Source organism: Gigantopelta aegis, chromosome 3, assembly GCF_016097555.1.
Source record: "Gigantopelta aegis isolate Gae_Host chromosome 3, Gae_host_genome, whole genome shotgun sequence".
Classification (NCBI taxonomy): Eukaryota; Metazoa; Mollusca; class Gastropoda; order Neomphalida; family Peltospiridae; genus Gigantopelta; species Gigantopelta aegis.
In genome coordinates this window covers 63,983,528-64,001,443 of record NC_054701.1, presented here as the reverse complement: position 1 = coordinate 64,001,443, position 17,916 = coordinate 63,983,528, and the positions used below count along the sequence as shown (strand labels likewise).

At 35.8% G+C, this 17,916-nt stretch overlaps 1 protein-coding gene across 1 annotated transcript in view; it reads left to right on the top strand.

The window, feature by feature from the left end:
- The window catches only part of LOC121368418 (F-box/LRR-repeat protein 5-like), a 72,164-nt gene extending 55,147 nt beyond the window's left edge, over window positions 1-17,017 (top strand). Inside the window, exon 10 of the mRNA XM_041493143.1 lies at window positions 14,234-17,017. The gene's annotated coding sequence lies outside the window, so the exon portion shown is untranslated. The remainder of the gene's footprint in view (window positions 1-14,233) is intronic.
- Window positions 17,018-17,916: the final 899 nt, after the last annotated feature.

The window sequence follows — 17,916 nt, the reverse complement described above, 5'->3', positions numbered from 1 at the left end:
AAATAAAAACATTTCTTTCTTTTTTTGTAAAACAAGTGGCATTGTATCTAACGACCACTCACATAGTATTCTTTATGTCACACATCCTGTCATTCACTAGCATGTTTCTCTAAAACATATTCTGGTATGCTTCAAATAGTCACACTGAAATGCTATCCTATAGATATTAGGACAGCCAGTAACACATCACATGTACAGAAATGAGTTGTCTAAAGCAAGAAACTATTAGTTTTAACCTGAGGTAAATTGCATACAATGTTCATAGCAGATTATACACCTTTAATTATTAAAAATAGGTCTATACAAGGCATAAATAATCCTGTCCTGGACAGAGGAGCTGGCCAAGGCCTGCTGGGAAATACGGGAACATCCATTTGGGCATTCTGCCAGAAAATTATTTGAGGGTATGTAATAAAAATAAAACGGATCATAAGTACCCTTATTAGGTGGTTATAAGTTAGAAATTGTTAGAAATTCGATGCAGAATGTCATGTACTTTGACAAATTTATGTTTTATCATAATCTCACAGTGTCTGGAATGGCCTGTGGTTTTGAAGGTCCCCTATTACCTGCTTGTCAGCCTGAACTGGCCTTTGGCTGTAATTTTGATTACTTCAGGTCTGCTGGCACGACTAGATTTTACATATCATCTTGTAGTTTTCATAACTGTAATTCCATAGCATGTCCTTCGCTTGCCTGAGGCCTTAATCACCCGTTGTTGTTGTGTACGTGTCTATCAATTATTTACTTGCATGGTGTGCACTTGCTTACCCTGACAGTTCTCTTACCTCATGAATACATGTGTACACAGAAGACACTACACGAGAGGCCATGAGATACCACTTATTCACAAGTTGTTTCAAAACGTATATAGAATGAGCCGATGGGAGTTGAATGTGTTTTTAAAGCAGTTGTGAGATAAATGGTACTAATTGGCACAGATATAGTATTCTGTTTCTTACATATCCTCAAAGGGGCGGGATGTAGTCCAGTGGTAGAATGTCCGCCTGATGCTCGGTCTGTTTAGGATCGACCCCCATCAGTGGGCCCATTGAGCTATTTTTTGTTCCAGCCAGTGCACCATGACTGGTATATCAAAGGCCGTGGTATGTGCTATTCTGTCTGTGGGATGGTCCATATAAAAGATCCCTTGCTACCAATGGGGAAAATGTAGTGGGTTTCCTTTCTAAGACTACCCGTATATGTCAAAATTACCAAATGTTTGACATCCAATAGCTGATGATTAATAAATCAGTGTGCTCTAGTGGTGTCATTAAACAAAACAAACCTTATATATCCTCAAAAACCAGGTTTAAAATATATTTATACATCTTTTCTGAATAACACTTTTTTTTTTACAGCACTTGCAGTTAACTTATGCAATCAGTTTTAAATTAACTTATAAACGTGTCACAGAGCCATCAATTTCAATCTTGCTTCTTTTATTGGCAAACGGGTCATCTCTTAGAAGCAGCCAATCATATGACTTTTAAATGTGTGACTCACGGCTGTGTGATATAAATAATGCATGATGTTCTTATCACCCTTTATTGTACTGGATGGGATTGGGTAAAAAGAAAAAAGAAGGTTGATCAATCCTGTTAGCCATTGCTCCTCAGATGAAGGAAGGAAATGTTTTATTTAACGACGCACTCAAAACATTTTATTTATGGTTGTATGGCATCAGACATAAGGTTAAAGGACCACACAGATATTGAGGGAGGAAACCTGTCACCACTTCATGTGCTACTCTTTTTGATTAGCAGCAAGGGATCTTTTATATGCACCATCCCACAGACAGGATAACACATACCACGGCCTTTGATATACCAGTCGTGGTGTACTGGCTGGAGCGAGAAATAGCCCAATGACAGGGATCGATCCCAGACTGACTGCACATCAAGCGAATGCTTTACCACTGGGCTACGTCCCACCTCTCAGGAGAGTGCTCTACCCCTGACCTACATTCTTCATCCCTAACAGTAAGCCATATAGATTGCTTGGCTGTGAATTTAGCTTCCATGAATCCCAGAATACTGGGTTTGATGCTTAAGATTATGAGTCGCAAAATATCTATATTAAATCATGTTTATGAATCTGATGTAATCCTAAAAAACCCACCTTCACCCCCAAATTCAAAGAAAGAAAGAAATGTTTTATTTAACGACACACTCAACACATTTTATTTACGGTTATATGGTGTCAAACATATGGTTAAGGACCACAGATATTGAGAGAAGAAACTCGCTGTCGCCACTTCATGGGCTACTCTTTTCATTTAGCAGCAAGGGATCTTTTATATGCACCATCCCACAGACAGGGTAGTACATACCACGGTCTTTGATATACCAGTCGTGGTGCACTGGCTAGAACGAGAAATAGCCCAATGGGCCCACCGACGGGATCGATCCCAGACCGACCGCGTATCGAGCGAGCGCTATACCACTGGGCTACGTCCCTCCCACCCCAAAATTCAATACTGGATCACTATTTAGCAGTCTGTTTGCATGATGTCACTACCCTACCCAGTCTCTTTTGTAGTTTGCCAGTGTTCAGTGACACACGGTTTTCTATATGACCAGTTAATATTGTACTTGTAGAAAAATAACAAAGTGTGCATTATCTTGTGCTTTATTGATTTTTTTTTTTTCGATGATTTGTTTTGTTGTGTTTTGTTTTTTTATTAGGGGTATATAATTACTGACGTACATGTAGCATCGATTTTGTCAGAGGATTATTTCAAACAGTCAGGTGTCCTGTCCCAAGGGTTCAGTTTTTTTTTTAAACTTTGCCAATGCAAACACTGCAGTTTCATTGACTAACTGTTACAAAAAAAAAAGTTTTGTTTAATGACACCACTAGAGTACATTGATGTATTAATCATCGGCTATTGGACGTCAAACATTTGGTCATTTCGACATAGAGTCTTAGAGAGGAAACCCGCTACATTTTTCCATATATGCACCATCCTACAGACAGAACAGCCTTTGACTTTGACAGTCCAGACCGACTGTGCATCAAGCGAGCACTTTACCACTGGGCTATGTCCTGTCATTCACTGACTGAGATGACTGGAAACTAAGTAAAGTTTTTAAGTATGTATGATTATGAAATACTAAATTAAGTTAAGAAAGTTATTCAGGTTAGCATGGGGCGGAATATAGCCCAGTAGTGAAGACTAAAAGTGCTCGCTTGATGTACGGTTGGTTTGGGCAATTTCTTGTTCCAGCCAGTGCACCACGACTGGTATAGAAAAGGATGTGGTATGTGCATTTCTGTCTCGGATGGTGCATATAAAAGATCCCTTACTACTAATGGAAAAGGTTTCCTGTTTAAGACTATGTCAAAATTACCAAATGTTTGACGATTAATAGTTGATGATGAATAAATCAGTGTGGTGTAGTTAAGCAAAGCAAACTTTATGTCTGATTATGAAATACTCCGACATCAAAAATAAGTTGAGAAAGTTTTTCAGGTTAGCAGGAGGTTACCATAATGTCTACATGTATATGTTAAGAAAGTCAAGAACAGTACTACATAGCCCAGTGCTAAAGTGCTCGCTTGATGCGCGGTCGGTTTAGGATCGATCTCCGTCGGTGGGACCATTGGGCTATTTCTCGTTCCAGCCAGTGCTCCACAACTGGTATAACTAAGGCTGTGGTATGTACTATCCTGTCTGTGGGATGGTGCATATAAAAGATCCCTTGCTGCTAATTGAAAAGAGTAGCCCATCAGGGCTCACACTAGAACAAATTTTGGTTTAGCCAATTTTCGGAAATGTAGATTATTCCCTTGAAAAATTATTAAAATGTGGTTAATTTGAGGAATATTTTATTAGTCAAGTTCTGTATTTTGTAGCCATTTTGTATAAAAATTAGCTATTGGCTAATTTGGCAATGTACAGGGTGAGCCCTAGCCCATGAAGTGGTGACAGTGGGTTTCCTCTCAATATCTGTGTGGTCCTTAACCATATGTCTGACTCCATTTAACCATAAATAAAATGTGTTGAGTGCATCGTTAAATAAACTATTTCCTTCCTTCCTTTGTTCTCAGGGGAGGAAATCTTAATTTAAAAGAAACAAAAGAAACCCAACAGCTGAAAATTTATCAGTTGTGTTGTGATGTTTTCAATCTCAGAAAATAACCTCTCTAAACCAGATATCCCTTAAAACCAGACTTTTTACTTGCTACTGTAGGTGTCTGTTTTATAGGGGTTTCACTGTACAAAATGCACATTCATGTATCAATGAGAACAGTGCTATGAATGGATAACAAAGTATCAGTGTGAATGTGAATTAGATTTTATGGTGATGATAATGGGAATTGTCAGTTTGATAAATGGGACATCCACCTATAGGTTACCAGGGTTCCGTCACAATAAAATGATCAAAACAATCATAGCTAAGGTTAATTTGTAGTGACTTAGGTGTGTTTTATGGCCAGCACACGTAACTGTTCCATAAAGCAATTTGATGGTAGTCGGTAGTCGTAAGTACTCCTCTAACTATTAAAATCATCTCTGCGAATAAATAGGAAATGGAAATAGGAAATGGTTTATTTAACGACGCACTCAACACATTTTTATTTACGGTTATATGGCATCGGACATATGGTTAAGGACCGCACAGATATTGAGGGAGGAAACCCGCTGTCATCACTTCATAGGCTACTCTTTTCGATTAGCAGCAAGGGATCTTTTATACGCACCATCCCATAGACAGGATAGCATATACCACGGCCTTTGATGTACCAGTTGTGGTGCACTGGCTGGACTGGGTGAATAAGTTAAATAATACGTTGGTTTCCGACTATTCGGAGCATCTCGGATGTATTCATTGGGATCGCATGGCTAGCTCTTTCAATCACCAAATTTGCCAATAGCGAATTTTAGGAACAATTGGCAAATTGTATTTTAATTAGGCAAAAACAAATTGTGTAATAATTGATATTTTGTTGGAAAATAGCTATAGGTTTAGCATTTTTGAGGTAATTTGGTGAAGTTTTCTGATCACCCAGTTTATTTGTGAAGTGATAGTTGCTGAATGTATAATACATGAGAGTTACCTCCCATATTTTAACACAAACGAGTTCGTACACTTCTTAGAAAATCACCCAGTCATCATCTACATTTGACATCTACATAACTTAGTGGCTTACAACTGACTCGTGTAATTGTATATATTAACGATAATATACGGCTATGGTATTGAAGTAATAGTAAGACGGGGCTTCTAGATTATGGTAGTAGCCCCACTCCCATGGCTTGTGATATTCAGTGTTGGGCTAGTAAATAATTAATATTGCCATGCTCAACAGCAAGTGAAAAAAAATAGTCAAATGTTGCAGTTAAGTATTTTATAAATATGAATAATTTGCCCCCGACCCAACCCACTAATGTTAGTGTTTTAAGCTCTATCTCCCTCTTTAGGTGACATATCTGATTATTACTATTATTTAGTAAAATTGTATTAAAGGGACATTCTTGAGTTTCCTGCAATTTTTAAGATGTTATCGACTAACAGAGACTTTTTAACGATTGTAATTATATATCAAATGTATTTTTCTGCATAAAATATTAGTGACTGTATATTAAACTTGTTTCTGATCATTCTAATATTAGTAATGGGTTAAATTTCATTTTATTTCCTAAAATATTTTTTTTCATACTTACAAAATTATTTGAAGACAAAATCCAGTTTGGGCTTCTTACAAATATTAGACAACCAGAAGCACATTGAATATACAGGCACTGATATTCTAAACAAGAAAATATATTTAATATGTAAGTTTAATCGTAGAAGTATTTTATTAGTCGGAAACATCTTACAATGCAGCAAACTCGGGAATGTCCCTTTAACTAAAACTAATAAAAGTAAAGTAGGGCTAGTGAATTTTTAATCATGGCTAGTACATTTTTAAAATCACTGATCCCATGGCTAGTGGATTTTATAAAAATTCTAGAAGCCCTGAGTAAGGTGTGCCACATTGTAAAACAGGCTGACAATAAACATTTTAAAGTTACGTTTGCCATGGTAGGTATTTATGACAATAAAGTAGTAGTGCTAAGTTTGAGGCCCAGGGCCCATATTCTCGAAGCTCTCTTAGTACTACGAAATAGTAAAACCATCGTAGGGTGTAACGTCACTACAGCACATGCCATAGTGACGTCATAGCTTACGATAATTTTACGATTTCGTAAGCTAAGATTGCTTCGAAAATATGGGCCCAGGTCTGTATTTTGTGGTAACCTGTATGTGGGTTATTACATAACTCTTCCTCAATTCGATGCATGAATAGGGTAGAATAGTGTTATATAAGAATAGTTTGTTGGTTTTTGTGAATATATCGATGTATAACAGTCACAAAATGTATAAAATCACATACGGTAATAAAAGTGAAATTATACTAAATTTGTGACTGTTGTACATTGATAAATACACCCAAAAATGTCAAACATTTTTTATAATTACAAAAACACAACTTATTTAGTTAAAATACACATAAATCAGTTTCTAATGTCCTTTCTATGACCTGTTTTAAGTAATAACATCCCATTTGACGTGATGACATCATTTTCTGAGGTGTATCTAATTCATTCATTCCTTTTAACTTATTTTCATGTTTATATCCATTTAAGATTCAAACCCGCTGTCATAGGCTCACACCTAAGCTATCTGGGCTGTTTGTCCAGGACAGTGGGTTAGTAGTTAGTTGGTTAGTGAGAGAGAAGAGGATGTAGTGGCCATCACCTATCCATTAAGTCGTTAAAACTTGCTCTGGGTGGGAGCCGGTACTGGGCTGCGAATCCTGTACCTACCAGCCTTATGTCCGATGGCTTAACCACGACACTACTGAGGCCAGTGAACTACTGAAGACAATTCTTAAATATAATTAAAGTTTGTTTTATTAACACCAATAGAGCACACTAATGTATTAATCATCAGTTATTGAATGTCAAACATTTAGTAATTTTTCACACATTATCTTAGAATAAACCTGCTACATTTTTCCATTAGCAGCAAGGGATCTTTTATATAAACAGTACATACCATAGCCTCTGATACACCACTGGTTGGGAATGAGTGCTTGAATCTTAATTGGATATATATGCACGAAAATAACTTTCCATGAATGAAATATGAAATAGAACAGTTTGCTATGTTTGTGTATATTGATGTTTGATTTGTGAGGGTTGGTGCTGGGAGGGGAGGTAATTTATCAGATTTATGTCCTAATCATAATATGGTGGATCAGTCTCTCCTTAGCCAAACAAAGGGTAACCTGTGAAATATTTTTATGTATATTTGTGGCAGGTTGAATTATCATGTTTACTTGCTCCAGTAAGCCCTGTTTATTTAGTTGGGCTATAACACCAGCGATCTAATCCCCCATTACCTGGTTACTATCATGTCTACTATCAACACGTTTGACACCCCACTCGGAGCTAGACCCAGCCAAGTGCGTACCCGGTAGATAATACAGGAACCAGTGGCAGATCCAGAAAATCCTTTTTTTTGGGGGGGGGGGGGGGGCAATGACATTAGGCAAAATGCCAATGGAACTTTGGGGGAGTTTGGAGAGGATCGTAAAAAAAATTAATTAATATATAATAAAATTATAACTGTCGTAAAATTTAGGGGGAGCCCGGGCCCCTGAGGCCTCCCCCCACCTAGATCCACCTCTGGGAATGTAAGACGGTGTTATGACTCTATGATCTCTTTGTCCAGGACCTTTCAAGTCGGCAGCCATTGATATTTGCAAGCACATATTTAATATTTAATTATGTTCCTGTCTGAATGGAGTATGCATGTCATTATATAAAGCTGTAATATGAGCTCTGGTGGTCTTAGTTCCCCACAAAGGATTTTGTTTTATATTTTAGTTCTCCTCTATTAAATGTTTATGACTGTTACTCTAACAATATGGTATATTTACTATTTATGTCTCCTTGCCCGCCCCACTTGAGTTTCAGTCTGAGCCGTCTTTCTGTAGACTGCTAAGCTTGGGTGAATCCAATATCATTGGTTTTTGCCAGAGGGTATGAAGGGTAAAATTATGTATCCCAAAATTTTGGAAATTGATGAATATAATTTTTTTTTTAATTTTTAGATAGATGATAGTAAGAGAACTGGTGTTTAAAATTTGTCAAATTATATAAGGAAAGAAGGAAATGTTTTATTTAACGACGTACTTTATTTTATTTACGACGTACTACATTTTATTTACGGTTATATGGCATCGGACATATGGTTAAGGACCACATAGATATTGAGGGAGGAAACCCGCTGTCACCACTTCATGGGCTACTCTTTTTCAATTAGCAGCAAGGGATCTTTTATATGCACCATCCATGGACAGGATAGCACATACCACGGCCTTTGATGTACCAGTCATGGTGCACAGGCTGGAGCGAAAAATAGGTCAAATTATATAAATGCTGTGTCCAATTTCAAAATATTTCAGACCCATAACCATTTTGTAGGGGCACTTACGATCTGTTTTTATTACATGTACGTACCCTCAAACTATTTTCTGGCAGAAAGCCTGCATAATGTATAGACTTGCTTGCAGTCTTTCTGCCAGAGGGCACGGAAGGTAAAATTAACATTTATAATTTTTAAAATAATTTTTAGATAAATTAGTAGAAAGATAACAGCTACCAGGTATTTAAAATGTGTCTAAAGTACATGAAATGCTGTGTCCAATTTCAAATCATTTCAAAACCATGTCCACCTAGTTGGGGGGGGGGGGGGGGGGGAAGTCACATATGGTCCATTTTTTTATTTTAAAATATTTTCTGGCAGAAAGCCTAGCTTGAGCTTTTTGTTGGTTGTAAACTACCTCAGACAGATAATTGTCTGCTTGACCCCATCTCAACCCTCACTTTTTATGATCTTCAGCCACATTTCTGACAGAGTTAATACCCAAAGACAGACATGTTTGAACTGTAAGGATATACACATGTCAGTTACTTTATCTACCTTACACTTAGGGTGCGATCTACATGTAGCTTAGTTGGTAGAGCACTTGCCTGAGGTGTTTGCGTCGCAGGATCAAATCACCTTGGTGGATCCATTGAACTGATGGGGTGTTTCTCGTTCCAACCAGTGAACCACAACTGGTCAGATCGAGGCCATGGTATGTGTTGTCCTGTCTGTGGGGAAAGTGCATATAAAAGATCTGCTGCTAATGGAAAAAAGTAGCAGGTTTCCTCTGATGACTTTGTGTCAGAATTACAAAATGTTTGACATCCAAAGCCGATGATTAATTATCAGTATGCTCTAGTGGTGTCGTTGAAACAAACTTTAACTTACAAGAGTAGGATCTATATGTGGCTCAGTTGTTAGAGCACTCGCCTGAGGTGCTTTGATCATAGGATTGAACACCCTCAGTCCATTCATTCTCTGGTTGTTTTTTCCAGTTTCAACCAGTGCCGCACGACTGGTATATTAAAAACTGTGGTAAGTGCTATCTTGTCTGTGGAAGAGTACATATACAAGATCCAGTAGCCAGTAATTAATAAATCAATGTACTCTAGTGTTCATAAACAAAACAAACTTTATTTTTATTTTTTTTTTTAAATTTCATTAACATAATCTGCCATTACCATGATTATATAGAAGAAGAAAAAAACATTTTCCATTGTGTTCTGTCTGATGATTGCAAATTATGAAACAAACAAAAAAATGTTTCCCATAAAATAAAAAAATCCTGAGTACATAGTCATCCTTACTTTCATCCTTGAAATTTTTCCAGACATTTTGTCGAAGGTCATTTTCAATTGTGACTAAAAAAAATCCCCCAGAGTTGTGTCTAAAGAAGTATGAGTGTTATGTAATGACTCTAGGGTGCATGATTCATCACAACAATCACCCACTCATCTTCTCTTAGTTCAGACATAATTTTCATCATCATGTTTTTTCTTCCTCAGTTTTTCAGTGCAGTATTTAAACCTGCAGTCTTATTTTCCTCTAATTAAAATATACTGAATACCAAAAGAAACACGAATGTAATTTTTAACGGTAAGATTAAATTTTATTGTTTAAGAAGAGATTAACACATACTGAGATTCAGGAGAAGTACAGATTTTTATTATTCACATAGTTTAAGATGTTCAGGGAAATATAACCAGTATGACCCACGTGTGTCATAATGATTTCACGTCCACAACGAATTACATTATTTTTTTATTAAAAATGATATCATTTCGTCATCTCTTTTTAGTTACGTTTAAAATGTTTTGACATGGCACTAGCTTGTTATTCGTGAAAATAATATTTTGGATAATGTGGATAATAAAGAAATTATTACACTCACGTGTGAATTGTACTGATTTTACGAAACTTTCATGTCACTATTTATGTACAGTCAAACCTGTCTTAAGCAGTCACACAAGGGAGTAGATGAAAGTGGCCGCTTAAGACAGGTGACCACTGATTACAGGTTGCCACATATATAGTCTTTAAAACATTTGTTGTTGTTTCTTGTTTTACCGTCTGTACTGCTAATCATCGGATGTGTGCTTCACAGTTGACTATAAATCAACTTATGACAGAAAAAATGCAAATGGAATGTATTAAATTAACCGTTCCCAGCAAGTTTGTTTTCTTTTTCTATTTAATTATTTAATTCCTACTTCATGCGGTGTATTGTCATAGTAAGTGAATTTACGAATGTCAAGGGTAGCCTGCCCAGAGGCAGTTAGATGCATTGCAGAGTCCTACTTTCTTAATTGATGGTTATTTGCTGCGCCTTATCGCTGTTGTTAAAATATCCCCTTTATATAATAGTAAACATTTACTGTGGCTGTTTAATACAGGTATTTTAGCAATTTGGGATCCAATTTAGGTGGCCACTGGCTGCGTTAGACAGGTGACCACTTATTACAAGTGCATTTACATTATAAATCGTTTGGGAGGGAAAAAAGTGGCCGCTTAAGACAGGTGACTGCTGATTACAGGTGACTGCTGATTACAGGTGACTGCTAGGACAAGTTTGACTGTATTACACTCGCTCTTGCTCGGGTAATACAATAATCCTGCCACTCGTTTTGTAAAATCAGTACGACACACAAGCTGGTATAATAGTCTCTATGTATAGCATTTGTCGTTTCCCAGAACTGAAGGTTTGTACTAATGAAGTAAACCTGTTCTAATTACAAATCAACGACAGCCATGCTTTGTGTTTCTTTTGCTATTCAGTATACAAAACCCATGTGTTTTCACCATCTGCAGATACCATTTGCTTTACATAAATCACAAGTCTGGCCGCCATTTTTAATGGCTTAAAACATATTATTTGTAATCACTATAGAGCTTCCAATGTATTAACAAACAAAGATATTTTCCAAAGCAGTTTTTCAATAAGATGCAAAAAGCAAGTTCTTCAGAGCTGTATTTGTCATACTTTTTCATGTTATCTCTTATACAAGAATTCAGCAGACACATTTCTTTGTGGTGTTCTGCCAGATGTATATTTCGCATTCAGTGACTTAGAATGTAGCCTAGATTGTAAATAAGATCCATAAGAAGTTAAGGATGGTGCATTATATCAAGAAAATGAAAGTTGATCATCTATTCTAAATGCCTACTAATAGATATTAAAAACATTCTAGAGACTGCATCTTGTTACTGGTTAGTTGGTGAGAAACACATATCGTCTCATCAATAATAATAATATATATATGTACGTATGTATGTATGTTTTGTTGTATGAATATCTATATATTGTATGTATGTCGAGGTTGACTGTTACATATATAGATATTAATGCACTGATGCAGGGGATAATTAAATCCTTTCTGGCCTCACAAATTGTCCCATGCCGTTGCTGGGACTCGAACCTGTGGCACTGAATCGCCCACAAATTGCAAGAATAACCATGATGCACTCTGAGCTATTGAGACATTTATGTATGTATGTATGTATGTATGTATGTATTTTTTAATATTCATATCAGATTTTGTATCATCTGTGTCACCTTACGTGATAATGTACACACTATTTATAGCATATATTTTAATTGATCTGTTATCTGCTTGCACAAGGTATAATGTAGATAACAGTAGAACCAGGGCATGTAAACATTTCCTTTAATATTTGCATGGTGTCCCTATGTCACTGGACAGTTGTTTTATGGAGATGTGCTTGTATAATGGATATAAAGTTGTGTTTTTTAGTTAAAGGCACGATGCCCCCTGTGTGTACCATGTTTTGTTGTTGCGTGCTTTTTTCTTTCTTTTTTCTTTTTTTTTTTGAGGAGGGGGGGGGGGGGTTGACATGCAAATAATTAATGTACATGTATGCCTATAAGGCCATCAATTAAGCAATGTAATTTATACTACACTGGACCTCATTGAAAATGCACCAATCAGATTTGTAGTTGTAAAAAGAATAAGAGGATAAATATTTGGTATAAGTGGATTAATTCTTGTAGGGTTTGGGGTTATTGTATTTTATAGCAATATAACACATTCTATAGTAATAACCACTGGAAATTGGGTGGTATGTTTGTAGTGGAGTTCAGTGTATTTTAATGCCAAAACGGTTCTGTGCAGCTGTATAATATGCAAATATCAAATTTATTCTATAAACCAATATGCAATTAAGTGGAATCGACTGTGTATGAGGTAGTGATGTTCTGACAATCAAGTTCATCAAACATTGCATGCTTGAACCATTTGGCCATTTAATGCAGAACATTTTTACTGATGAGTATAACGAAGTACAACACAGAATCATTTCCCTTCTAGTTTTACAGTCCTTGATGCACTAATGATACACAAGGAAATGAAATACTATTGGAAACGTATAAACATGGAAATTATTGTGTTTTCCAAGCTATTTGATAGCTATTAATGTAAAAGAATAGAATAGAATAGATGTTTTATTACACCCCATGACAAAAAATACATCGGCTATTGGGTGTCTAATGATGGTAAATGCAAAACTGAAATGATGAACCACATCAGTATAAATAATGTAAAAGAAGAAAAAAACACTTCCAACCTGATTGGCATAAAGTGGAATGTGGAACTATTTTCACGTGCCCCTCTCCAAAAAGGTTCAGGCACGCCCACCATGGATCCATGTTCTGGCATCGCCAGTCCACGGTTCCATGGCAGGCATAAAGTAGAAGATGGCTGAAACTCAAAAGATTTATAACATTGACAACATACTCACAGTAATGAATACATATTGGTAGCATATTGACACGAGGAGAAAATGCCAAAATGGGAAAAGTTTGAACATAAATCGCTTTCATTTTAATTTATCTTGGCAGCATGCCATCACCTTCATCAGGGGATTGTAATTGTCTCCACTCTTTACGAGCACAGGTAATTACAAACCCCTAATAAAGGCGGCAGGTTTGGCCATCAAAATATAGGGAGAAAATTAAAATGAAAGCTATTTATGTACAAGAAATATTTTTACACACAAACGATTACATGACTGTTACAAATAAGTCTGCACTGTTATAGTAATGTGTAAAAAAAAAAATATATATATATATAAAAAAAAAAAAAAAAAAAATTGGTCTAGGCCTGCTTTTACAAACATAATGCAGACCTATTAACTGACCTTTGTATCGAAGGAGAATGAAACTCAAAAACCAGGAGATTTTTTTTTGGGGGGGGGGGGATAATTCAGAAGATTCAGATTAAAAACTACATGAAGACTTACAACACTTACGCATCTGAAAATATATTTTAATAACAATTTTAAATGACAAAAACATACATTGTTCAGGAGATCGAGCATTTGCAGTCACCTGTTAAACTGTTTTTGGTTGTTGTTGTTTGTTTTTTTTTTTTTTTTTTTTTTTACCGGGTGGTTTTTTTTGCTTGTAAGTGGGCCCTTTTTTTTTTTTCTGGGGGGGGGGGGTTACCGAACACTAAATGAATGTGATATGATGGAAATGAAATTGCTTGTAAGTGCTTGCCCGTTCAAATGTACTGAACACAACACAATGAATAATTTTATATCTAATATATATATATATACAGAACTACACATAAGTTGTTTTCACTTCCTATTTATTGCACTAGTTTATTTTGCGAAAGAATATGCCCCTCGACCGCTACACTGTCTCGTGGTATATATATTCTTGCGCAAAATAAACGAGTGCAATAAATAAGAAGCGAAAACAACGTATGTGAAGTTCTGTATATATATATATATATATTAGATATTTTTGTATGAAATAACACATTTTTCATTATTTGTTCTTGCAGGTACTGAAGTTCTTGTGGTCTGTCGAATAAGAAGACTTTCCTGTGTGGAATTTTGTACTTGTACAAATATATAATATATATATATATATATATATATATATATGTTATATCGAGGTGATTAAGTACAGGGTAGTTTGAAGTGTCACTTAAAATTCTCTTAAATTTGCAGACCCTAGATTCAACCCATTAAAATGGACACTATGTTTGGTTAATCTACAAACCTGTAACACATCTGGATAAAGTTACAGTAGAGTGAAACATGAGTCTGTGATGTTGAAATGGGTAAATACTCTTAAAATAAACTAGAGGTCATCTCCATAACCGTTACTTCTCAGAGGTATGTGCATTTTTTAAATATGTAAAATGCATTTTATGATATAATGCTAGGATCAGACTACCAACAGCCAACTTTCTGCTGTCTCGACTTCTATGACTGTCCGTATGCTAGTCTGAGCACTCGATTCTCGTCGTATAACCCGTTAGTTGTTAATCTGAGAGTACCCGTCGTAAGTCGGGAGTTGGGGAAATGACAACGCAACCATCGAGTTGGCTAACTTTGTCGTGACAGTTGACAGTCTTAGCCTAGAATTAAAAACACCAGGCTGACCAGAATCTCTTCTGATGTAAGGAAGTGAATAATCTAAACAAAAAAATTGATTTCATTTATCAAAAACGGCTCTAAATTCTAATAGTGAAAAATACATCGTAGTGTTTAAAAACTAATGTCTGTCATTTTAACATTTTACATTCAGAATTTTTGAAAGTTTATTATCAGACAAAAGATAGGGAGGTTAGAAAAATCCCATACATGGGTTATATTTAGTAGGTTTCATTATTTGTAATTAGATTATATTGAGCAAGTTGCTAGAGCTCTGTTACCTAGTTTATTTCATGAGACGATTCATTTCATTTGTCGGGAATTTAACGAATCTCTGGGTTACCTATGAACAAAATTATTGCTTGCTTTATCCCAACACACATAAAAATCACTCACACTTAAATTTTACCTCCAGTTATAATTTTCAGTTCTTTCATTTTTTTTTTTTTTTTTTTTTTTTTTTTTTGTGTGTGCATGTCACATGCCATGTGTGTGTGGTTTTAACCTAAAATTTTGAATGGAAAAAAATCAATGGTAGTCAAACAAAGGTAAGCCAAATGCTGTTGGAGGGATGGTCACATTAGTATTATTTCAGGAAGGATGCATCATCTTAATATCAGATAGTCACGTGTACAGACCTGGTCTAATTCTGTTGTGCTCCACGTTATGCACCATTATAGTAAATGCACTATACATGTACATACACATTTTCAGTTTGTTACCAGTTTCATTGCTTTCATTTTAGACTTTTTTTTTTTTTTTTCTTTTTTTTTCTCACATCAGTTTTTGTCATTAAATTTAATGTATTATTGTGTCTCAAACAGGGCCGTAGAAAGGATTTTTTGTGTGGGGTGGGGGTGGGTGGATGAATTCTTGGAACAAGTGAGCATGGAATGAGCAAGACAAGAAAATTTTGAAATCTAGAGGCTATTAAATACCATTTTTCAGGCACTTCAGAGAGGTTACATACTTAAAATGTCAATATCAGTAATCATTTTAATAATATTTTTATCAGATTTTTTTTTTGTTGTGGGGGAGGGGCAACTACCTCTTGTTCCCACCCACCCACTCCACTAGCTACAGCCCTGTCAAATAGTTTTCAGTGTCACAAAAGCATTCTAACTTTGGGAATAAAACAGTGAGAAAAGATTATATTTATCTGTAAGGGATCATTCACCACGTTCATGAACATCCTAACCATATTAATTTTTGATATCCGTTTTCAACCTCCTGAAAGAAGGAAATGTTTTATTTAACAACGCACTCGACACATTTTATTTATGGTTATATGGCGTCAGAACCTCCTGAAAGTGTACATCAACAATATTGATTTTGTACGCTCTTGGCATTGTTGTTAACTGCGAACAACCCACAGTCTTAGATCATTGGGGTAATAAGACATCATTACGAGTATGTGTGTGTTGTATTAAAGTTTAAATTAGGAGCTGGGCTACACACTGATTGCCATGCAGTTTTCCCTTCAGATTGGCACGCTCCTGTGTCATTGATGCAGATCATGGAGCATGGGTCGGCATGGAATATAATCAACTCTGTCTGCCTGCGAGATCTCTACATACACTGAAAGAGTAGATGGATTTCATTAGAGAAAACAAATCATATTAAATTTAGACATGGGGGGCGGCTTTTTATTTAATGATTTTTTAAATATGATGATATATTTTTTGTTTGGCATTCTGTTCGTTATCTTTTTTATCATTGAATCAATGAAAAGTATTGCAGAGGCAGAAGTTTAACATAATTCTGGAATCGATTTGTGTAAAAGATTTCCATGTTAAATTCCATTTGCAAAAGACTTGTTGTTTTGTTTAGAAATTCAATTATCAGTTTACATCAATCAACAATGAATATTGACCGACTTGCTATTTGCTTGTCTCTTAATCAATACATTTAGTGGCAATGTTTTCGTTGGATTTCTTCTTTGCATTTTTATATGCTATAATTTCTAATGGAGAGTAAGAGGCACTTAGTTTTAGTTTTAGTTTTTTTTTACAGTCTTCGCCACGAGCAGAATCAAGGTGAACTAAGATCATCCCTCTGAAATGGTTTAAAAATTTGATAGTTTGTTTTGTTTAACAATATCACTAGAGCACATTGGTTTATTAATCATTGGCTATTGGATGTCAAACATTTGGTACGTTTGACATATAGTCTAGCAGCTAAAGCCTACTACATTTTTCCATTAATAGCAAGGGATCTTTTATATGCACCATCCCACAGACAGGATAGCACATACCACAGCCTTTGACATCCCAGTCGTGGTGCACTGGCTGGAATGAGAAATGGCCCAAAGGGCCCACTGGCAGGGATCGATCCCAGACCGAGCGCTTTACCATTGGGCTATGTTCCACCCCTCCCCTGGAATGGTGCTAGGCAAGCAATCACAGAAAGTTTTAAACAAAATGCATTGAATTTTTTTTATTTAAGACAATCAATTTGTCACTCTCCTAAAACTTCCAGGCAAGTTTGGAGGAGGGGAGTGATCACTCACCTTTCCTGGCAAAGACTGTTCTGTATATTTGCTTAGGATATCGTTTAGGGTGGTGGATTATATTAAAGATGGAGCTAACAACTACATAATGTATTAGTTCATGTATATTATATCACAGCTTTGAGGAAATAATCTCCTTTGCTTTATCTTGTACCTTGATGCAATTTGTAACACTTTTAATGTTTGGATTTTCTCCACATTGAAAGAAAGGAAGAGAGGAAATAATGCTTTGAGGAAATAATCTCCTTTGCTTTGTCTTGTACCTTGATGCATTTTGTAACACTATTAATGTTGTTTGGGTTTTCTCCACATGAAGAGAGAAAGAGAGTGAGAGAATTAAATATATTTTGTCCTCTTAAGATTATTTTAATGTATTTCTGTCCAAAACAAATTGTGTTTTGTTTTTAATAGTAAAATTTTCACATATCTTTGTCTTGCACGCAATAACCCGTCTTCCTGATTCAGTAGGATTCTGTTTTTTCTGCAATGTACTTAGGAGCCATCCATAAAGTAAGTATGCCAAGAGAGGAGGGAAGGGGGTTCTGGTTATACATACAAAGTGTGTATAGAGAGGGT